This window comes from Chelonoidis abingdonii, chromosome 6, assembly GCF_003597395.2.
Source record: "Chelonoidis abingdonii isolate Lonesome George chromosome 6, CheloAbing_2.0, whole genome shotgun sequence".
NCBI lineage: Eukaryota > Metazoa > Chordata > Testudines > Testudinidae > Chelonoidis > Chelonoidis abingdonii.
In genome coordinates this window covers 117077192-117101332 of record NC_133774.1, presented here as the reverse complement: position 1 = coordinate 117101332, position 24141 = coordinate 117077192, and positions in this window count along the sequence as shown.

Sequence of the window (24141 nt, the reverse complement as noted above, 5' to 3'; positions counted from 1 at the left end):
GACAGATACTAGGCTAGATGGACCTTTGGTCTGACCCAGTATGGCCGTTTTTATGTACATTAATAGGCAGCAAGCTTAAAACAAAAGGAAGTATTTCTTCAAACATGCAGGCAACCTGTGAAACTCGTTGCCAGGAGATGTTGTGAAGGCCAAAAGTATAACTGGGTTCAAAAAAGAACTAGAAAAGTTCATGGAGCAGAGGTCCATCAGTGTCTATTAGTCAAGATGGTCACGGATGTAACCTCGTGCTCTGTGTCCCCCTAAACTTCCAACTGACAGAAGCATCTGGCACTAGCCACTGTCTGAGACTGGATACTAGGCTAGATAGACCATTGGTCTGACCCAGAATGGTCATTCTTGTGATCAATATGGGTTAAATTTTTCACAGGCAAGTCAGCAAGTCATTTTCCATGTAATCTCCGCATCTGTCTTTGAATATGAGGAAATACCGCTTGACTTTTTTTTCAAAGGTTTCAGTAAACATGCTAAGGGATTTGAAGACAGCATTATAGACGTTATTTGTTTATTATAATAATAATAATAAATAATATAGATATTATTTGTTTCTGCATTTCTCCCTGCAGCCATACATCGTCTGCACACTGATTCTACACTGCGATTTTTCAAAGTTGATTAGTGCACATTTTAGTTGTTCATTCTCTCCGGGTTGAATTATGCCTTGAGATATGTAAACATCACTTTTTCTGAAGTCCGTGGTTATTGCTCATGGCAGAAGTTAGCTCTCCAAGTTGGATCACCGATTCTTCACAAAAAAGTCTGTAGTAGGTAAACACTCCCTTGTAGAAGGACTGGGCCTATGTGCATATGCTCATTTGATTGACTTGTGTTGTAAAGTGATGCTATCATAAATATAATCACATTCAGTGCTGTGCATATTGTTTAACAAAATGTATGTGTTTAGCATACACTATAAAACTTCTTGACCTTTTTATAAATACTGTTTCTGTCAAGTCTGTCTTAAATACTGTAACTGTTATCTTCTGGATGACTAATTCTAAGAATTTGTCCATTTCATCCAAACTATGAATTTTTTTATGGTATTTGCAGCTTTGAACAGTGAAATCATTTCAAATATTTTTTCACCTGCTTTTTATTTTCAGTTTGAGCCAAATGGTGATATGGCTGAAAAGTCTATACAGCATTTACTGGTGCTGATAATTACAAAAAATCCATTCATGCTTTGCTACCTCGGTTGTATGTTGAAAAGGCAACATTTCTGACAAGTTCTCAATAGAATATCATCAGAATGTTGCTGCTGTTTCAACTAAAGACTTCTTTGCTAAAACATTACAGGTAATTGGCATCATTTCAGGTAATGCAAGGCTCTGCTCTGTTTGACTTTTAAAATCTTCTTTTAGAGATCTAGGGTAGTCTGATTGTCATATCTCTATCTGAACTTTGTTCTTCTATGAGGTGTGAAAGAAATTGCTACAATATTCCTAGCTATCAGTATTGCCCCAGAGAGATATTATCATCCATCTAAGGGCTCTTCTTCATCTAATCTAACCCCCAGAGGCATTTTAGCAATTAAAATGAGTGACTAGATGCTTTCATGCTTTAATTTATACACTATTCAAACATTAGGCAATGCTTTCATTTGGCTAAATTTGCTTGAACATAATGGAAATTTCCCAGTATTCCTTTGAAAACTACAAAGACACTACAATAATAGTCTCTCCACACACTCTCCGTTCAGCAATTTGCATGGTGCAGAAATAGCCATGCATCTAGATATGTGCATATTTACACTAGTGATGGGTAAAACCCCAAAAGTCCAGACTTCAGGGTCAATACAAAACAAAAAGTATTCAAACAATGGAATGTTTAGCTGGACTGTTCAAACCTTGCTGGTGTGCAATAGTGGGCTGGAAATCACATGAAAACAGCCTTTCCCATACTTCTACTTCCAGTCAGGCTGGTATGTAATAATTTCTTGCTGTAATAGAACTTGCACACCGTGGTCATTCAGAATTTCACAGCAACAGTGAAGATGGAAATCGTATGCTACTGCTCCAAACCCTGGGTCCTTAGCAGCATAGGATCTATGACACACAATTGATCAATCCTGAATCTATACAGTAAAAGGCAGCAATAAAAAGCCACACCAAGCTATTGTTTCTTCTTAAATACCACACTGGCAGTATGATGGAAGAACTTATCTCTCAACATTGTTAGTTATTTAGCCATCTGGAAGTGAAAATACTTGCATTTTCCAAAGAAAAGTTGAAGCCATGTCCCTCTCAATTACCTTTTCAATGACAGCAAGAAATAAATCCCTACAAGGTAAACTATTGTGGGTCTTTTTCTTTGGCTTGCCAAGGAATTGTATTTCCCAAGCTCAAAAATATATATTTTATGAATTAATATCTAAATACTCACTGTATCATGGGATCTACTCTAACCACAATTTAGTTTTGTTTTGTTTCTGCTGCTGCAGCCTTCTGCTGTCTAGAGTGTCCAAAGGAGGACTATTCCGCACTAAGTCAAAAGGGACGGGCCAGTTGGAGAGTTTTTTGTTCCCATTTCCAAAGAGCGAATGCAAATTAAATAAGCTACTTGCCATCTGCATGTTAGAGATTTGGAAAGAAGTTAGCAGTAAAACTGCTTAGTGTTTTTATGTGAATTGGTTTACATATCATGCTAATTCAGTTCAAATGAGCCAAATGACTTAGGCTGGATTTTCAGAAGGGATCATCACCCACACTTGGGCCAGATTTTCCAAAGCACTAGGCTCCTATTTAGGCACCAAACTGAAGTAGGTTTTTTCATGAGAGCAGAACTTTGGCTGCTAGGCTCTTGAGAAAATCTGGCCATGTGTGTCACAATGGGAGCTGCTGAGTGCTGAGCACTTTTGAAAATCTGGCTCTTATTCAGGTGCACAAATGGAAGCTGAGCTCTTCTGAAAATTAGGCAAAATACCTACAATAAAGAGGAAGTTAAGTTGAACCTAATGGTTTAGCAATATAATTGAACTATTTGAGGGGCATACAGAGTTGTAGTTTTTGCTCAGGGACTTGCAAAAGACCTTTTGTTCAGTGTTTGTACAGCGCCTAGCACAATGGGGTCCTGGTCCATGATTGGAGCATTACTGCGATACAAATAACAAACAAGTGAATACTACAGTTACTAATAAAAGGATGTTATCACTTTTTACATGTTCTAACAAATACACGTCACAGATTTCTCTGAAAGACAGACTGTAGACAAATTGTGCTTGCATAGCTTTCATGATTTATATTTTCTTCTTGTTCAAACATTATTTTCCCAACCCAAGTCTACTTTTTAAAAGATAGTATATGTGTGTCTCTTTATTTAATCTTGATCTTGTTTATTTTAATTAGTTTACTTACTTGGGTGTATAATGTAGATATCTGAAATAAACGCTAACACTTTAATAGACGTATCTGTCCTAGCCTAACTATTGTGCACTGTCTGGTACACCAGAAAGAGACTGTATTAGCCACATTGGTGAGCATAGGCTTATTAGATATAGGAGAGCAAGAGAGTGTGAAACAGATTTTGTGGAAGTTTCTGCTGTGTATCTGACTCTACCCTGTTAATAGATTTTTCACTGGTGCTGGATCTTAATGATCACAACCTGCTGGGCACATCTGCTGCTCTTCTTGCCACTGGCTGACAATGGCTTTAATGACAGCCAATTGCCCTTCTGTGCTTTTATCTTGAGCTCTGGCCTACTCAATGAAGGGTGACATATTCTCTCTCTCTCTCTCTCTGTGAATTTTGCTGGTCTTAACAATGGAATAACCTGAAAACAAAATTGTGAATTAATCTTCAAATGTGATAGGATTGAAAGTCCCAAGTAGTGACAAAGATAAGTTACAGAAACAGGAACTTCAAAGGCTAGGCTAAGTATAGGCAGAAAATCCACACAAAACCTAAATCCCCATCCAAACAGGATTTAATTCAGATCAGAGAACACATTATTTTCTTGGGTTTTTTTTCCCCTTAAAGAAAAACATTATAAAGACACTAATTAAAAATTAGCTTAGTTTCGAGGATATTTTAGACAACAATAAATAGCTTAAAGAGGTGACAATTTGGGTGCTTATTTCTGCCAAGGCAATGAGTCCTCGATATGAGCAATTTACTCATGTTCCAGAGCCCCTCTGGGAATAGACACTCAAGTACATGATGTGAAAGTAATATTCTTATATTGTTTTAAAAATTCATGTTTGTATATTTGGTTGAAAATATAATCTTTTCTTCTAAAACATTGAGTTTTAGGCAGTACAGTTGGCTCTCCCATTAAACACTGTTGGTTAGGTCCTCAGCGGGTGTAAATCGATATTGTTCCATTCACTTCAATGAAGGAAAGCACCAAAATTGTCAGTCGACAGGAATAATCACCCGAATTATCATCCCTTCAAGCTATTTTTGGCAACTAAAATAGTCTCAAAGCTAACTTAATTTTTAATTAGTGCATTGATATAACAATATTCTTCAACCTAGCTATGATGATTTACCCCAGGTGAGGATCTGGTTCTGGCTATTTGCTTGCTGAGAATGTTCTCTATCGCTCTGAAACACACAACAGTAACAGCCTGTAAATACCCTTGTGAGGCCCTGATTACCTCTTTACACTGCATTTGTGCTGAATTTCCCATAGTGTTTGCTGTTACAAGAGAGCTAAAAGGATTACATTTAATGTACTTTATTTTTAAACTCTCTTCTTTGGTACTGCTTTCCCACATTGAAGGATAACATACTCTTCACCTTTTGAAAATAGTTCAGGTTGGATTAACAGTGCCTATACTCAGAATAGCAATGCCTAAATACATTTAAAAATCCAGCCCTTGGACTTTCTCCACTTGCGTTTAAAGCTTGTTTCCATATTGTGGAAACTAATTCAGACTGAATTTTGCCTAGATTTATGTGGAACCTAGGTTTGGTTGGAAACCAGTGTGTGTCAGAACCAGTTTTTATATGAATTCAGAGGCCATAATGCTAAAAAATAGTTCAAGTTCAAGTGAATCTCATTTTCCCTGGGTGACTCTTGTTGCAAACTCATAGGCAAGGTTCAGTTTTGATGGGTTCACTCAGAAACCAGAAGCAAGGTTAGGTCTCAATTCTTGTTTAACAGCAAAATAAAATGAGACCATTCCCAATAAATTGAGTAATTATTGAATGATTGTATAGACTATCCCATAAACAGAAAAACTAGGCATCATCTCTGATGCAAGAGATAAATGTTGATATCTAAGAAACAAATTTCCCCTTTTAAAACTGGGTTATAAGTAGAGCTGGTCAAAAAAAAATTTGTCCAAACAGTTTTTGGATGAAAAATGTTTATTTTACCAAAATGAAAATTTTAATGGAAAAATTTTAGTGGATTTTTTCTTTTTGTCAGAAATGTCTGCTTATTTATGGAAAAACCCATAAATAAATAACCAAAACATATTTGGTAACATTTCTCCATTTTCCATAAAAAAAAATCAGTTTGGGTGTTTCAAAACCTGATTTTATTTTATTTTTTTACTGAAAACCAAATTTTTTTTGGTACAAAAATTACTTTCAGAAACTGAAAATGTTTTTGTTTTAAATTTTTGTTTTTCTTAGAGAAATATTTTTTCCCAAGTTGCTTTGAAAAAAAATTCCTAAAATTTCCCATAAAAATAGTCAATTTTTAATACAGCTCTTGTTTTTAGCATGAGGGCAAAGCTATAAAATAACAAGGTGAAAGATCCCAATAACTGGTAATTATAGAAACTGATACTGTATTAGGTCTTTGCCTGAAAGAATCTTACAGGCATAAAGTCAAGATGATCTATATATGTATATTTTCTATATGCATAAACACCAATTCAACAAAGCACTTAAGTACATGCTAAGTACTCAATGTTACTTAAGCACATGCATAAGTGCTTTGCTGAATCATGGTGCTAGAGAGCACAATAATAACCCAGGCCTTATGTACTGTACGTGCAAAGACCGAAATTCTTTGGCACTCTGGAAATTCTGTGATAGCTTTAGTTAAATTAAAACATGAGCTTTTAATGAATTAAATATGAAAGTGAACGATCCAGTTACTGCAGTGGTCCCAGTGTTTATTTTCATATTAAAATGAATTTATTTTACTCATTTCCACATTTTAACTTTTCAGTATGCTACAGATTTTTGCTTTGACAATATTCAACTGCCTTTAGAAGCTGATAGAGATCAAGCTGGAGTTTTTAGCAGCTGAGAAGGGCAGTTGGATCTTTTAAGAACATAAGAATGGCAATACTGGGTCAAACGAATGGTCCATCTAGCCCAGTATCCTGTCTTCTGACAGTGGCCAATGCCAGGTGCTTCAGAACAGACAATCATCAAGTGATCCATCTCCTATCGTCTACTCCCAGCTGCTGGCAATCAGAGGCTAGGGACACCTAGAGTATGGGGCTGCATCCCTGACCATCTTGGCTAATAACCACTGATAGACCTATCCTCCATAAACTTGTCTAATTGTTTTTTGAACCCTGTTATAGTTTTGGCTTTCACAACATTCCCTGGCAATGAGTTCCACAGGTTGACTGGAGTTGACAGTGCAATCATGGTATGCAGGCTGAGATTGTGAGGTAAGCCCATTTGCTGGATATTTTGGCCAAAATCATCAGTTGCACAAATGTAAATAATATTGGAATTTAACTCATCTTTAGATTTCAGAGTCAATATCCCCCTGGGATATGTGGAGCAGTTTAGACCTCTCAGAGCTATTGTTTCAGGCTGTCTTTATTTTATTAGTAATTATCAGCTTCAAGCCCATAACTGCTGGTTGAACTAGAGCATATCTATACTTGGATAATTTTTTAAAGCTGAAATTAATAAGCACATTTCTGCACCAAGAAGTGAATTCTGTGGAGAATTCTTTCACCACAGAATCCTAAAATAGTCTGCATTACTGTGAGAGACCCAGCATTTCTTATTTTGAGAAACCAAGTAAAAATAGCGTCCACAATGAGGTAAAGATGTGCTGTTTCTTGAAAGAGATGCATAAAGTCTTGTTCAGCCCATAGCTATCTTGATTCTAGACACTAGGCTAAGAACCTTTTAAGAATGTTAAAGTTTTAAATCAGCATCTTTGTTTTTATGGCAAGAAAGTCTGAAAGCAAAATTCCCTCCAGCTATTAGTGCTGACTTTACATGAGTGGCTGAATGGATCTGTCAATAATTACTACAACTCTGAGCAATATAGGGTTTTTTAAATAATAAAACACTTCTACCCTATGTTCATAACTAATTTGATGAGGAGTGCCAAGTGTGAGGAGAGAGTCGTCTCCACAAAAGATCAGTGAACAGACTCATGACATTCCTCAATTGTAATTAAACCTATCTTGAAGTTCAAAAATTATTTTCCTTTTTCTTTGTATTCACTGCTTTCCTTCCTCCTTTCTTTCAAGACACAAATTAAAAGTTACAAAAGAAAAGCTGTTTTCTGAACCAAGCAGAATCAAGGCTTTCTACATCTCTTTCAAGAAACAGCACATCTTTACCTTCTATGAGCCCCTCAAAACCTTTAATATAGTTATCCGCACAACAACTCTGTGAGGCAAAGCACTACTATTATCCCCATAATGCAAATGTGAGAACTGAGGCACAGAGAGAAAGTGACTTGCCCAAGTTCATACAGCAAGCTTGTGGCAAAGAAGGCGATTGATCTCAAGTGTCCTGCATACCATGTTAGTGCCATGACCACTGGACTATCCTTCCAAGGACAACAGGTCTCATGAGAGTTCTAGCCTGAATTTTCAAATAGTTTGGGATTAGTAATGAAATTTGCTTGAAAAAATAAAAAGCACCATTCCCATGGCCGTATGGACAGGGGTGTGTGAAGATCCCTGCTCAGCCTCTTCTCAGTGGCCAGTGGAAGGGAACAGGCCAGGGGAAAGTATCCCTATAAATAAATAGAGGTGAGATTTCTGCCCAGGTAGCCAAAACCATGGGCAGTGGAAAAGAAGAAACTCTTCATTCGTGCAAAGCAGACACTCCCAACATGAAAAGGTGCAGACTTCCTCACCTCCGGAGTGTATCATGTGAATAGAAACACACCAGACTCCAGATGCTTAAGCAGAAAACCAGAGAATGACCTCTTCCCTGGAACTTACAACATATCTTGCAATTCCTTGGTAACTGGAGGGCCAAGATATGAGTTCAACTCATTTTGACAGACTCCAAAACTCAGGTAGGGTGACTAAAGGAAGACAGACATCCTTGGTGTCCAACGCTGAATGGAGAGGAAAAGAAGAGACCCCCTTTTTCCTCATCCAGAGCAACTGAGCCCTGGGTGGAGGATTGGAAGAGGAAGTTCCGCTCCCAGGAAGTAAAACAATCAGGTAGGAAAAAGAGACAACCCTTCTCCCCTCTCTGAGAAGCCGAAATCCTCATCTTGTAGTGACCTCAAGAGTTTTGTGCATCTTTGATAACATTCAGATAAGCAATTAAAGATGAAGGGTGCCTGCTAAACTGAACTCAAATTGCAAACATATGGAAGTTTATCCATTTAGTAATTCAGAGCCCCTGAAATGTCAGATACCTTCAGATGATTTTGGGAAATTATCAACAGTCAATTCATTACTAGTCACTTTTCTCTGCATGAATTATACATTAATTAAGAGAAAAAGTTAATGAGGCTAACAGATTTTTTTTTTTTGGTCAACTACAAAGAACATGAACAAATAACATTTTTAACGGTGTTTTTTTTTACCCCTCCTGCTATATATGTGCAGAGGGAAAGACCATGGATCTGGGTAATTTCCTTTTGCTTATGAGTAAAAATACTGAGTGAAACTTGTGAATAAGCATGTTTTCTCCTAAATAGGAACACCTCAAAAATGTAGGTTCAGCTCTTCAACTGGTGTAAATCAGAGCAGCTCCCTTGACTTCAGCTCAACTCTGGACTTTGCAATACTGTTTCTGAAAGCACAACGTTGCCCTTCTTCTCTACTAAGTATCCTCATCTGTACTTTTCTCTCTGTGCTTTAGCAATACCTCCCCAGACACTTCAGGAATTGCACTTCTTTGTGAGCCTATGTGAAGAGTTAAGTTGAGTTCATTTTCATATATGTTTTATGACTACAGGAATACATGTTGGTTTCAAAATGGAATTTTATGCACACGTGAGCTATAGGTCCATTTTTCCGCTCTTTAATCTCTCCTGGAGTTGTAAACAACTTCCAGTCAGAACTGGTTTTCCTAAGGGGTTTCCCAGAAGGGGCTTCCTGCCTTTTCTAAGGGGTTTCCCAGGCAAGTGTATAAAAGGCTGCCCTGAACAGGACCTTGGTGCTGTCCATCTGAGTGGCAGCCAGGGACAGTCACTAGGGTCTTACCTAGTGATAGAAAGGCTAGAGATTTTCCTCCAACAGCTTCTTCACCTGTAAAGAGATGAGAGAAGGAGAAGAAACAACACTTACCTTTGTTGTCATCCGTTGCTGTTCTCCTGAGCGTACCATCTGTTCTGCTTCCGTAGTCCTGAAGGAACATCAAGGGACTCCTTGGAACTCCTCTCCAAAGGCTTTTCATTAGCCAGAGGATTGTGATCCCAAGCACTTGCCATCATTTTGATTTGTGAAGAAAGTTTTTATCTGTTTTTATAGGGTTGAGATTGGGGGTAATCACTGTATTGTGCTATATTGCTGCTTATTCCCATTCTTATTTGTCCTACTCTTTGTTATAAACCCTACAATACAGATTATTTGATTTTACCTTTACTGATTGAGTCTTCATTATTTAGGGTGGGACGGGATCTCTTTGTAGGACAAGGGATCCTACCAGATGACAGATGCTGGACAGGGAGACCGAACCTAGGGAAACAAAGCATAAGGGTCTCTTGTCTTATCACACACATACTCCTCCTTTGTCTTTAACAGAAGGCAATAGGACTTACATGTATCCTGCAGAGGGAAAAATAGGTGCTCTGCTGTGTAGAGGGAGAGGGATGTAGTAACTTAAGCACTCTGGGAGTACACATCTTTCTACCTGCAATAAGATGGGAATCAAAGAATATCATCACTTTGCAACATCTCTTAAGGACATTGCCTTAAACATTACAGCACTTAAACCATATTTTCTCATGCCATTTTTTTTAATGTGAGACAGCCCACAAGTCTTTTTTATGGCCAGCTTTTTTTTTTTTTAAAGAATGAGATAACAAAGTATATTGCCAGCAATTGCCTGGGAAGAAGTGCACTTTCATAGCATGCAAAGTAATGTTGATGGTAGGAGAATTTTTGGAGGTGAAGAGAATTCCCTGTGACACCTGTAAAAGAGATTTCCTTTCAGTTGTGAGCATTTTAAATCAGAGTAAAATGAATACAGCCAGGGCCAAGCTTTTTAAGCTGTCATGCTAGGAACAGCTTGAAAGAAATGCAAAGCACCTCAGAGGTCATTTAAGGTACCCAGATATCCAAAGTGTACAGCCACATAAGGCAGTGCAAAATGTATAGCTCATCAGTAGGACTGTGATTTAATCAGCTTACTGGAAACATTTCCTATAAATGAGCCATTAATTTCTAATGCACGCTTATCATCATCATAGCTGCATCAGCCACCTTTATAATATTTTGTCAGAATTGCCAGTTGGAAGATGGTCCTTATGGGATATGAATACAGAATAGGCAGACGGGTTTTCTCCCTGTTTCCAATGATCATATTGACACAAAATGTAATACAGGATAATTAGCTGGGTGGACAACCTTTGGTACCACAGGCTACAATTTAAGTATGGTTTTTGATTTAGCATATTGTGTGTGTGTGTACTTGTATATTAAGCCATATCATTCATATATATAAATATAATACAGAGCACCATTCATTATATCTTTTAAATGCACTATCTTGATATAACACTAACCTGAAACTCGACCTAGCTGCTAATGAAGTCAACAGATAGATGCCCATTGACTTCCAGGGGAGTTGTATAAGGCCCTTTGGGCTCAAACCTACTGGATACTCAGTTCCTCTTAGAGAATGAGATGAGGGTGCTGAGCATTTCCCAGAAGACACTTGGCAGAATGAGAATCTTAACAAAATTAAGCAAAATGTTAGATTGGGAAAGGAAACTTCTTTGGCTGTCCACCATTAAGACATTATGAGTCAAATCCTTCAATTCTTACCCAGGATAAACTGTCAATGACCCCAATGGCAGCTTCACCCATGTAAGAAGGACTTATGGTCAGAAGTAGCAAGCTTTAGATAAGCTCACTTAAACCCATAATCCTCACTTAAACCCATAGCTCTGTGGAAGTCAGTGGGACTACAGACATTGAGCACACATTATTCACATGCGAGTATAAGGTTTTGCAAGATTAAGCCCTGAACAGAGCCTGCAGGGAATGGTCCTAAGGCATCATTCTTAATCTTCTCATTTTGTACTTTGTCTAGTGAGGAATATTAAGTGGTTGGATCCACCTCAATATTTACAGGGTGAAAAGGGAATATGGCGCTTTCACCCTGAGGAACACGCAGCAGGGAAGAACTTTGTCTAGGGTTATTTTTCAAAAAAGATATTTAAATGGTTTTCTGAAGTATCAGAAGAGAGGGAAAAAATCACTTAAGGGATAATAGTTGTCTCAACTCTTTATCCCTTTCCTTTGGCAGAAATCATACTTGTTTCTGAATGGCAACTCTTGGAATCTGTGAAAGGTGGATCTTCCAGCCATGTGGCTTGAGGATGCTGAAAACTGACTATAAGTCAGGAAAGCCTGGGACTAGGATTGTAACCTGTTAAATTTTAGACACGAGAAAAAAGTATTTTATTTTTGTTTTGTTTGTAACCATTTTCTGTTCTGTTATCCTTGCTGACTATCACTTAAATCTCTGGTTTTTAACAACAGTTAATTTTTGGTTCTACCATAAAAACATCTCCATGCTGTGTATTAAAGTAAAGAGTGGGTCCTCAGCTAAACTAACAGGCAATGAATGTAGTGATTTCTGTGAGTGTCCAGTGATAGGGCTGGATAATGCAGAGGAATGATCCTCTGGGTGGGGGGAACTGGGGTTCATTGAAAGTTACCTGCAAGGCAAGGTGAAGACTTGCAAAGTCTCAGATTTTGCTGGTGAAGAGGACAGACTAGTGCAGCAACTTAAACTCCAAACTCCAGCACAACTCTCTTGCTGAGGCACAGGGGTAACATAATGGCTTGTGTTTCTGTCACACACCCCACTTTCCCCAGAGCCAAGTTCTCTTCTCCTCACCTGCTGAGAAGAAGTAATCAACACTTCCTCCCTGCTCCTTCTGAGATTCATTTACGTTTCAGGTGACCAACCTGACCCAATAAACTAGTGGGAAGTTACCCTTTCTCTAAGCATTTCCCCAAGCAGTGGCTGTACACTTATCTGGGACCTTTTCCATCCTCAGGCAAGTATCATAGGTTTGGCAGTACTCTTTACCAACTTCAGTTTCCCTTCTCCCAATAGGATTTTGAGTCTCACAACTCTTCAGCTTCCAACTAGGGTATGTTTGTAATTGCTAATATCATAAACTTAAGGGTTGTTTATACATTTTTTTTTTTTTTTTTTGGATAGAAAAAGGCTTGAAAAATCCACTTTTGTCCTAACGGGATGGTCTGAGGTTCCACAGAAGATTTCATAATGTCTGTAAAAGTAAAACAAACCATGGATCCCATCTGTTTAATGGCCCTCACAGAGATTTTTATTTATTATAATGATATATGCACCTAAAAGCTCTAGGTGCTAATGGAACGTTTCTTCAATACTTGTCTCAACTCTTTATCCCTTTCTTTTGACAGAAATCATACTTGTTTCTAAACTGCAACCTAAAGCAACTTGTACAGTCCAAGAAAATGTTTTTAATCATACTTCATTAATGAGTCCGTCGAGAAGGGATGCCATAATGGAGTTTGATCCTACAGTCCTTACATAACAGATGACATTGAGTCATATTCATCTCTCCAGTTCACTGAAGTCAATGGGCTGGTTCCTCATTCGGGATAAATTAGCTATTGATGCCAATTTAAACACCACCTTAGGATCTGATCCAATGTGACTCCCCTCAGGAGTATGCAATTCAGGATTTTAAAAGATGACCCAGTGTTTTTTCAGATTATATAGTATTCTAAGTATGCAAAATACTAGATATACCAAGTCAATTTGTGACTCTTAGCCTGCATGTGAAATGGCTGCTTCTTCAAATTCCCTCCCATGGCCCCCCAGTGCATGGGGTAAGGGAGTACATATACTATGCCATTCCTTTGGATGGTGGTCCCCTAGCATACCCAACAATCCAGCTTCCCCAGTGTCCATAGCATACTCCGTTCTTATTGCATACCCAACCAACTTCAAGGAGGAGATGGTGCCACCTCCTCCACCCAGTCTGTCCCTTTTAGAGAATGATTTAAGCATCTGAGGGAGCAGGATCTAAGCTCCACAAAGCCTAGGGACCATAACTGTACTGAGCCCTTCTTCAGGAGTCACAAGATTGAAGGAGCAGGCTCTTTGCAGCCTTGTCATCCTTGATCATCTATACAAAAGCAAAGGACAATTTGCCAAGTGCTTCAATATTTAGAATCATTACTATACAAATCCAGGAAAAAAGTGCTCATTTTGAAGCTGCTTTAACTTTCACTGGCTTGCAACAGCCTTGTTGGGAGCATTGTCAGTGGGCAGTATCAAAGCAGCAACGTTCCTTCCCACTTCTAGTTTGCCTCTGACCTGCTTCCTATGCTGAGGGAGGAATGGCATGAAACCATCTATGCTGGTTCTATGCCAGGCCAGGATAAGCCACATTTGGGGTCCCATTTATGAGCACTTAGCAAGGTCATAGATCTGGCCTTGTAACTTCATATTCATGGCATATGAAGCTAATGGAAGGACTTTTTATTTTCTTCCATATATTTTTTTTGGTTGGCCTCCAAAATGGCATCTGTGGGTTTTGTATTTATGGACACTCAAATGTTTAATTCACATTTATGTGCACCAAAGTCTGTCTATCTTGCTACATAATTTGTATATGCAATATTTATTTCTGGGACAACTAATTTGAACGTTCAAAATATGGGCACAACTTTGGAGTCAGACTTGAAGCTAGCTGAAAACTTGGCTCTGTAAAAACCCTTCTTGCCATGTATAAACTGACTTAATATTGCAGAGCATATGGTATGTAAGAGCACACACTGTTCTATGTCTCCTGCAGTGGCTAGAAACAGCAGGGTGAGTTAAAGAGCAAGAAAGCATTTATTCTAAATTTTCTGACATCTTTAGTTGAAGTCAGACCTCCAAACTTCATTAAATTTTACATTTAGTATTGTTTTAACCCAAGCTGACAAATGCAAGGAAGTTGATAAATGCTGTTCTTACTACACTTGAACCAGTGTGGGCAGATACCAGAAACTCATGTCCTTGTTGTAGCTAAGATCTTGAACCTCTCTTAATACCCCTGTAGATAGTATGGCTTAGGGACAGAGGTCCTTAGAGTTATCTTCTGCATTTATGTGTATATGGAGTGGAAGATGAGAAATGAGTGAATCACAAAATGGGATTTTCTATCCAGTTCCAACTTTTAAATTATTTCTATCTACCTAAATTAGTTGTATCCAAGTTAAACCATATGTGACTTGAAAAATCCTTTTCCACACTTTTTCCCCTGAAAGCCATTTTTATGTATTTACAAATAAATTATCTACTGTGCCCTCCAAGTGATCTCAAACTACAGAGGTTAAATCTGAGCAAGCAGTGGATTTAAGGAATCTCCTTTTTAAGAACAAACAGATTTTAGAAATACAACACATTATTTTGTGCAGAATTGTTCACAAAAACGAACTCCCAAAACCTTTTTGCAGGGTTAAAATGAAAAATATCAGAGGGAGTGAGAAATAAACAGACACGTTGGATGGTGAGAAAATGTTTGATTTCTGACGGGATCCAGAAGGAAATGGAGGGCTAATCAGACAGACATAGTAAAAGCCTATCGCAGAAGTCAAGAATTCCAGAGTAGAAAGCTAGAGAGGGGGCTGGTGTTAAATGATGGAGTATATGCAGAAGTAAAGAGAGAGACGGCCTAAGAGAATGTAAGCTTATAAAAACAAGGGTTGACAGGATTCTGAAATCAGTTGCCAGACAACTGAGTTGTTTGAGGAGCTGGTTAATATGGTTGCTCTCCTTTGTACATGGTAGAAGTTGGACAGCAGCATTTTGTGCATGCTGCAGTATGGGCACAGCTGCATCTTGGGAAGGCCAGAGATTCTGATTAGCAAACTACTAATGCTGAATGTTTAAGTCTCATTGGCTTTGGACTGTCTCAAGCTGGACACCTAAAGTAATTAGTCACTTTAGAAAATGTAGGTCTTGGTCTTTAAGTCTATAATAATAGTCTTTAAAAAATAAGATAATTTTATAATGATGCATCATGACCAAATGGCCCAATTTTGTGTTCTTCCCTTAGCATTATTTATTTTAAGTTGGTTTTGGTATTTAATTTCTCTGAATGGGAGTTGGACTAGCTGACCTCCTGAGGTCTCCTCCAATCCTAATCTTCTATGATTCTGTGGGCTGCCTTAGGAGAAGAGTCACAGGTTCATGGATCTGGAGAGAGGAAAGGATTGAAACATGGTGCTGTGGGGAAGGAGGAGGAGAGATGGGCTGGTGAAGACACTGCAGAGATACCTAAAAAGGTTGTTTCTATTAAATAAATAGTTGCAGCATAGAAGACTCCTTTTGGTCCTTCCTGACAAATCATTCAGTGTTGCCTTTTGAGCAGAGGATTAAGAAGATGGATTGGCGAGGAAAGCACATATTTTTGGATCGCACTGGCTTGATCTGGACCTGAGGGAATAATCAGTTTTCACAATGTACTTTATAATTCAAGTCCCTTTTAACTCCTCTAATTCCCAGGATAAATAATAATTATAATAATAATTCTAATACTTTCCACGTATACAATGCCTTTAATCTAAGACTCTCTCTTTCTCCCCCCCCAGTGTCCCTCCCTCTTCTGATCTCTCCACCTGCATAATCTATCACATTAACAACCACTATCAACGCACCATAGCCACAGTTTAAAAGCAAACATTCACTTGAGAAGACCACTCTCCATTCCTCCGTTGAGACATTGCTATCCAATGGAGTTTCTCTTGTTTGCATGACTCCCCAAATCCCTCAGGATGTAGCATTGACACTGCAAATAAACACATGTGACTTGCTATGTGTTCCACTTTGCTTCCCCACAGTAGAAACTGGAACTGCTTGCGGACGTGCTGCTGTGTATTGTGAGAATCCCACCAATGTATTGTGATGCAGTCAGATACTAATTTGTGATGGGAACGTCTTTCAAGAGAGGACCTTTTTCCTCTTTCATCTTACAAATGAACGTTTGTAAATTCATAGTAGAAAAGCTACAAATATGTAGCCTCATGCTATACTTTTAAAGCTGCATATTAGTACCATAAGGCCAAATGCTGTTTTGTCGTACACCTGTGGAGTGTCATAGAAGTGAATGGTTACTGAATAGAATTTGACCCATTACTTATAGACATCTCTTAGATGCTTCTCTTAGCCCTCCAGAGAAGTTACATGAACATGTAAATTAAAGAACGTGTCTTTATCTGACTGTTATATGTTCCCTGTCTCTTTTTCTTTTGCATACTGTGAGTAAATAAGAGTATGGGCCAGACTTACTGGTATAGTCTCGCTACTTTACATCAGACTGACAGTTCAAAGTAGCCATGAGCCAAGGCTAACCAGTCAGTTAAGTTGGGTTAGTAGGCACTTTGAAAGAATAGCTGTAACATATTGGTGGATCTGGTTCTCTATCACCCGCAGTTTGCATTCCTGGTTTGTAACAATCCGCAGAGAACATGGAGGGGAAAGTTCATGTTTTAGGAGGAAGTATTTATGAGCAACACCAGGAAGCAGAATGACTGCAGAGGAGAGAACCTGAGAAACTCAGATACAAATAAATTATGAACCAAGTTAAGGGCCTTGCAGTTTAGCATAAGGTGCATGAAACAGGGCTCAGACATAGTCAGAGGTGCTTTTCTTTTTCAGTAAAGATCAAGTATTACATCCATCAGGAGCCATCTAGATTATCTAGCTGTTCTCATCTGCCACCAAGAAAACACGTTTTTCTTCATGCTTTGAACTTTTCTATAAGAGTAACTGCAATATCATCGTTATGAGAGTAACTGGAATACTGATCATCTTCCCCTGAAATTAAGATATGGCAACTGAATAAGGCAGAGGAGTTATTTGCTAGGCAGTATATTATACAGTCCTATGTTCTCCACTAGATATTCAAACTTAGGCACCCAGAAGAACTGACCACATGATTGGCCTGATATCTATCTTGGTGGTATTTATTTATTTACTTTGAAGTTGAGGGCTTTGAGTGTTGGGTGTATTATTCTTTTTGTTTGTTTGCTTTTCTTTTTATTTTGAGAGCTGGTTTGGCTCCCTAGTTAAATCCTTCCTAGAAAATGATGATGATTCTTGAGTGCATCATGTATATCCTCGAAGAGACACATCACTTCACACCACTGATGCACTTAGTATCAGCTGATCACTTGAGACATCAAAGCATTTGCTCCCTCTTTGTAAGTGAGAGACTACACTCTGTCATTTGTATTCACCTCGGGCAGACGCAGAGCCTCTGCTCATTTCATCAAAGAACTATTTATGAGGCTGTAAAAAAGATGAGTTTCTCCGAATAGTCTCCAAATTAAACTTTTTAAAGTTTAATGTTGGCACACAAGAATAATTACAGTTATAAACCATTAAACATTTAGAGGAAATTTATAGGATTGGAGGGAGAAAATTTACAGCTGTGGCCTAATACAATAAATTTCCTCTGTAAAAGCAGTTCCAGAGAAACATTTCTATCAGGGATTATTTTTTAAAAAGTGCTATATTAACATGACTAAAATGCACAGGTAATATCTTCAGACATGACTTATACAGAACGATGAATATCTTTGCAAGATACTGGTAATTAATGCTGCAAGAAAAACTCAATATTTTTATTTTTTTACCCTCAGTAAATATAGTGTTCTGAGTTCACTTGTATACACTGTGTACTCCTAGAAGGCCATCCTGTAGCCTATAATTTCCTTCTAAGACTTATGGTCTTGCAATTATCACATGCCCATGGGGCAGTGCACGTCTGTGAACCTCAGACAGAGCTTTATTTTTCTCCATTTCCAGACCTGTGGTTTAATATCACCATGGTAGTCTCACTTGGAAACTCTAAAACTTCCTTTTATCTTTTGGGAGAATTTAAGGGATATATCTCTGCTTGGTTCTCATATTACATAGCAGGCCTACATTCACCCCAGATATCATCTATTGTTTTAAAGGGTCTCCTCATTTACTGACCTGGGACCAGATCCAAAGCCCGTTGAAGTCACTGTAAAGATGCCCATTGATTTCAGGGGGCTTTGAAATGAGCTATTTTGCTTCTTTCATCTGGCACCTAGTTGTCTTGGAAATGAAATATTAATGAAATCTAATTTTAACAATATTTAACCCCAAATAAATAAATAGAAACCCATAACATTTTTGAGAGATCTCTTGTTTTCATAGAGTCCTCACTTTTGGATATGTAGGGCAAATTAATAGCCATGTTCCTCATTAAAATACTTTAATGTGGAAGGAAAATCAGAGAAGTAATAACTGTAAGTCATATCTTAAACGCAGAAGATTTGTACTGAATATAATAATTTTTTAGACTATGAGCTCTTTGGAACTATATGGACCAGGCTCATATGTTTATATAGCACAGTAGGGCCCAATGTAGCTTTGGCTTTTAGTCCCTACTACAATATAAATGTTAATAATATTAATAATAATTATATTACCACAGAAACTCATCTGATCACTGGATGGCTTGTGAATCCTAAAACCTGACTCTGCAATAATTTCAATGGGAACTGAGGTGACTTGGCACCTCACAGGATCAGTCTTAAGTCTGTAATGCCAGCACTGTGCTATGTCTTTTATAGCCACAGCAGTGTCACTGGGGTTCTTGAAGAATGGAATTTTGTGCCAAACATTAGCAAGTCCGCGCTGCAAACACCGATGTGCTGAAGCCAATAAAGGCTGCTTGTGTGCATAAGGTTTCTCATGAGTCTAAGTGTTTGCAGATTTAAGGCCACAGACATGGGAGTTAATAGTCAGCCGTGTAAAGACATTTAAAATGGAGCAGCTGGAACCGTACTATTACTCACATGGCTGTTTGGTGACATAAAAAGGAAAATAGCTTGTTTGGGCAATACCAGGACTAAAAAGGAAGGTGATATGAACCTGTGGTCTGGAGGTCTGTTAACAGAAGCTGTTGGTGTGAGTGTTGGTGGGGAATGCCTGAGATATGTGAATTAGAAATCAGGAAAGAAGTGTGAATACAGAGTAAAATCCTCCATTTGCCCTTTCCAGATTTAAACTCCTCACTCATTCGGAAGCGTTATTGTTCCATTTTACACAGTAGTCTACAAACCTTCCTGCTAAGATGCTTCCTGCTTTATGGGCCTCAGTCCATGTGCACATGACGACTCAGCCATTAGTGATATGCACAGTAATGTCTCCATATATGACTCTTAGATACTTATATCAGGTGGCAGCCAAATCTAAAATTAAGATAATTCCCAAAGAGACTACAGGGAGTAATAACTGTACTATGCCACTGCTCACAGAGTTAAGCACAGCAGCCAGGAGATTTTTTTTTCCTCTTTATTTCTTCATTTTCCTGTCATGCTCTCCCAGTCTCTCACATCTTTGCAAATTGTTATGATTGTTTCTCAGAGCGCTTAATTAAAACTCACCAGCTCTCTAAGAAACCCAGCGGAAAATAGATTCTGCTGAGCTGACTCTCCTGCTCCAATTGGGTAGGCTCAGGCAAACAAAGACACAGGAGAAATATCATGAGATGTGCCTCATGACGTGTATCCCAACTATCCCAGCTTGAGGTCAAAATGCACCAATAACTGCAGCCTGAAGGCATTTGCCAGTGTCCAGATTGAGCAAAAACCTCTGTTTAAACACACACACAACACACTCTTTTGCGGGAGAGACATTGTTCAAACAAACTACTGCTGATTAGTGGCTATGGCTGGGATTCAAAGGTTGATTTGGAGTACTTTTACAGTTAGAATCAAACAGTCCCCACAGGGCTAAATGAAAAAGAGAGAGGAAATGAGAGAAGATTTGAAAGAGAATGGGGAGAGTTGAAGGCTGATCTGTGGGGCATTGAAGTGAATGGGGGGAAAACGCCCATTGAATTCAGCAGTAGAGGATTAAGCCCTGAAACAGAAGATGATAAGAGGGGGAATAGGAAAGAGAGAGAGAATTAGTGGCTTGGACTCTTAATGCTCTCTCTTTTACAGTCTGCGTGCCTGGGATTTGTTGGCTGGTGTAATCAGCTGAAGGAGCAATAGTGATGGATGTCAGATGATTATAATTTCTGTGTTGTTCCAGCCATCATAAGTCTGAAATGTTTTCCAAATTGCTGCAGCTGCAACTGATGCCATCTCTGAGCAATAATCATAACAATTTGCAAATATATATGGATTAGCATGTTCCTAATGGGAAGCTTAGATACAGGCAAGTTGTGCAGCTGCTCATTTGCAGCTTGAAAATATCCAGTCTTCTGGGAATTGTGCCTTCTTCTGTATGTGAGGGCAGCTGCCAGAGGCCCTTTTGGAATGGTAAAACTATAAATAATACAAATATCTACCTGAAAAATCATGCTCTTACCCCCTCTCCTGCCCTATAATGCACAGAAAGCTGAAGGAAAATAAAATCTGGGTTTCAGTTTCTATCTGTGTGCAGTGTATGCATGAAACTGCTGGTTGACTGTGCTAAGCCAAAGGTAATAATTATGGCTTTTATCTTCATGTGATTGAAAAGTTTCCAGAATATCTGTGCCCAATAAAAGTGAGTTTTGACTTTCATTGGCTTGATACATAGTCCACATCAAAGTGTAATAACCCTAATTGCTTTCTTTTTCACTTATTTATCCCAGATACTGCTCATGGCATGATTATAGTCTTTAATGTGTGAAGAAAAAAATATGGCTTTTGTTTCTTCATTTATGCATTGCTAGCTCCAGCCCCTCTTAAATAACCATTCATGTATCGGGAAAGCAAAGTGATGTAGCCCGGCTTCTCTGTTGTGTTTTTTTTTTTAAATAGGCCTAATTTAAGTACTTTTTATTAGTTTGCTGTTCAACCTCTAAATTGTTTCTCTAATTAAACAATCCAGAAATATGTTAAACTTGGAGTTATCTAAAAGCCTTTGGTGTTTCTTGTGTCTTCACTTCTTGGAGCAGCAGAGAGAAAAGTACAAACTGATCTAAATGCTAAATGCTATGTTAGAGAAGCCAGTTGGAGGAAAACAAATGTGTAGCGAATTCCAGTTGTAAAAGACGGTTACTCACCTTTTAACTGTTGTTCTTCGAGATGTGTTGCTCATATCCATTCCAGTTAGGTGTGCGCGCGCCGCGTGCACGTTCGTCAGAAGACTTTTTACCCTAGCAACACTCAGTGTGTCGGCTGGGGGCCCCATGGAGTGGCGCCGCTATGGCACTGGATATATACCCCAACCGACCCAGCCACCCTTCAGTTCCTTCTTGCCAGCTACTCCGACAGTGGGGATGGAGGGTGGGTTTGGAATGGATATAAGCAACATATCTCGAAGAACAACAGTTACAAAGGTGAGTAACCGTCTTTTCTTCTTCGAGTGATTGCTCATATCCATTCCAGTTAGGTGATTCCCAAGCCTTTCCTAGGTGGAGGGGTCGGAGTGAGATGTGGCAAAGAGCAAAACCGCTGAGCCAAAGGCTGCATCATCTCTGGAATGTTGAACTAGAGCATAGTGCGAAGCAAAGGTGTGGACCGAGGACCAGGTAGCTGCGTGACATATCTCCTGGATTGGTACATAGGCCAGGAAGGAGGATGATGAAGCCTGAGCTCTGGTAGAATGTGCAGTGAGATGGCCAGAGGGAACATGAGCCAAGTCATAGCAAATGCAAATGCACGCCGTCACCCAAGAGGAGATCCTCTGGGAGGAGACAGGTAGGCCTTTCATCCGGTCAACCACTGCAACGAAGAGTTGGGGGGATTTTCGGAAGGGCTTCGTCCAATCGATATAAAAAGCGAGCGCCCTACGGACATCTAAGGTGTGTAACTGCTGTTCCCATTGAGATGAATGAGGCTTCTGGAAGAAGACCAGAAGGAAGATGTCCTGATTGGTATGGAAAGCCGATACCACCTTAGGGAGGAACATCAGATGTGGTCGCAACTGTACCTTGTCCTTGTGAAAGACAGTATATGGTGGGTCCATCGTAAGAGCTCGAAGTTCGGAGACCCGTCTGGCCGATGTAATGGTGACTAGAAAAACTGTCTTCCAGGACAGGTATAGCAGAGAGCAAGTTGTCAACGGCTTGAATGGCGGAAGCATAAGCCTGTTTAGGGCTTGGTTGAGGTCCCAGGTAGGGGCAGGGCGGCGTACTTGGGGGTAGATGTGCTCCAGGCCCTTGAGAAATCTAATAACTAAAGGGTGGGAAAACACAGAGTAGCCACTCTCTCCTGGATGGAATGTGGAGAGAGCCGCCAAGTGCACCCTCAAAGAAGATATCGCTAGGCCCAGCAGCTTAAGGGACCAGAGGTAGTCCAAGATAGTGGGGATCGAGACCTGAGAGGGAGTAGTATTCTGTGTTTCACACCAGCAGGAGAAACGTTTCCACTTGGCCAGATATGTTGACCGAGTGGAAGGCTTTCTGCTACTCAGGAGTATATGTTGTATCGGAGTGGAGCAACGTAACTCTGACCTGTTTAGCCACACAGGAGCCACGCTATGAGGTGAAGGGCCTGCTGGGTGGCGAAGATTGTCGTGGTCCTGCGCTATGAGGTCCGGGTGGAGAGGCAGGGTAATTGGGCTGGCTATGGACAGGTTGAGCAGTGTGGTGTATCAGTGCTGTCTGGGCCACGCTGGCCTGATCATGATTAGGTGTGCTCTGTCGCTGCGGAGTTTTATCAGGACCTTGTGAACCAGCGGGAACGGTGGGAAGGCATAGAGCAGCCGGTGCTTTCACGACATGAGGAATGTGTCCGAGAATGATCCCGGTGAAAGACCCTGGAAGGAGCAGAACGCTTGGCATTTCCTGTTCGTGCGAGAGGCGAACAGGTATATGTGGGGAAAGCCCCACTACTGGAAAACCGAATGAATAACATCTGGTCTTATCGACCATTCGTGACAGAGGAAGGATCTACTCAGCTGATCCGCTAGAGTGTTCCGAACCCCTGGGAGAAAGGAAGCTATCAAGTCTATGCAGAAGTCCCAGAGTCGGATGATCTCCTGACAGAGGGGGGAAGATCGAATCCCTCCCTGTTTGTTGATATAATACATGACCATTGTGTTGTCTGTAAACACTGAGACACAACGGCCGTGTAGATGCACTTTAAATATCTGCTTTTCAATATACTTCTTAAATAATAAGTACAAGTAGATGAAAAAGGCAAACACTACCCATGTTAACAGGTCCTTTTAATTTGTCTAGTCCATCTCTTTTTCAAAAGAAGTGGGTGAGAAAATGGTCAGCAAGCCCCTAGGTAGTTATGACTCCTGAATGTAATGCAGATCCATTGATCTAGCTAATAAATTTTAACTTGTATCATGCTCAATAAATATGATGTTCTGACAGGTGACTTGGCCAGACTAGCAACTGAAAATGCCCTTCCATGTATCCAGAAGTGTAGGGTGATCAAGAAAGGGGAAAGCTGATAGCAAACAAACTGACCATCCTAGTAACTATAGTGCTAGTCTTCCAGTAATGTCCTTACACGTGCTTAGACATCCAAAAATGCTGCATGATTGCTTAAATAAAAGTTAATTACTTTTTAAAAGTTTCCCAAGGGATGGAGTTGACTGGGATTGGAGCCTGGGAGAGAGGCTGCTCAGGAGGGCAGGCAAAGGAAAGGAATGACTTGACCTCCTGAGAAATAACTTGGATCAGAAGAGCATCGGCATGGAGACTATTCAGGCCTTCTATTTAGCACTCATGAGTGCTGGCTCCCACTGTTAAACCCATTAGAATTGATGCAGCCTATATTTATATATTGCCTTGCATCTCAGAAAATCCCGAAGAACTGTACATGTGTGGACATCTAGTTCTCTCTTCTCTTT